Source organism: Psammomys obesus, unplaced genomic scaffold, assembly GCF_907164565.1.
Source record: "Psammomys obesus unplaced genomic scaffold, mPsaObe1.curated_primary_1811, whole genome shotgun sequence".
Classification (NCBI taxonomy): domain Eukaryota; kingdom Metazoa; phylum Chordata; class Mammalia; order Rodentia; family Muridae; genus Psammomys; species Psammomys obesus.
This window is the reverse complement of record NW_026596433.1, coordinates 7182975-7183706: the sequence shown is the minus strand read 5'-3', so window position 1 is coordinate 7183706 and position 732 is coordinate 7182975. Positions and strand designations below refer to the sequence as shown.

The following is a 732-nucleotide window of genomic DNA, read 5'->3' as shown; positions in this document are numbered from 1 at the left end:
AGTTCCCCTCGGGCCAGCCACACCCCTGTTTACAGTCTCAGCCAATCAGTGGAGGGCCCGCCATTTTTCAAACGCTTTTCCTGCCGCCAATCAGGGTCGAGCAGTACATTCCTCCCTAGACCGGTTCCAACGGGTCTGGGAGTTAACGACCTGGGAGACCCACCGAACCTGCTAGGCTGAAGCTTGAGGGCCGGGCCTGGTCAGGAGCTGACCAATCAGAAGCTTTTTCTGTGGGAGGGCGGGGATTCTCCGGGTTTGAATAATCGTCGGGGCCAATCAGAGGGGAGGGGGCGTGACCGGAGACTGGTCTGGTCAAGTTGCCGTGGCGCGGAGGAGTCTGCAAAACAAGAGGCTGAGGATTGCGTTAGCGATAAGCCAGTTCTCGCCGGAGCTTGGGGAAGGAAGTCTCTCTGTCGGGCCTTGAGGGAAGAGCTCGCGCCAGGTAGGAGTCGGCCGAGAGCCGCCGGGGCTCCGCCGCCCGGGCCTCTCCGCCTAAGCCGGGGACGCCTTGCGGCCCGCGGCACGGCGGCTCCGGGCTCCGCGGCGGGCGGGCGGAAGGACGGGGCTCGGGTCCGGGCCGGCGAGGGCCCGGGAGGTCGGGCGGGCAGCCCCTGGGCCCGGCCGCGTCTCTCTGCTTTTTTTCCTTTTTTAAAACCGGGGGCCTCGCGGCGCGTGGCGCGGCGGGCGCGCGGCTTCTCCGTCAGGAGGGCGCGCGGGCGGCGGCGGCGGCTT

General features: G+C 67.5%; 1 protein-coding gene across 1 annotated transcript in view; it reads left to right on the top strand.

Moving 5' to 3' along the window:
• Positions 1–345: 345 nt before the first annotated feature.
• Positions 346–732, top strand: part of Hmgb2 (high mobility group box 2) — a 2788-nt gene continuing 2401 nt past the window's right edge. The window contains exon 1 of the mRNA XM_055597905.1: positions 346–442. The gene's annotated coding sequence lies outside the window, so the exon portion shown is untranslated. The remainder of the gene's footprint in view (positions 443–732) is intronic.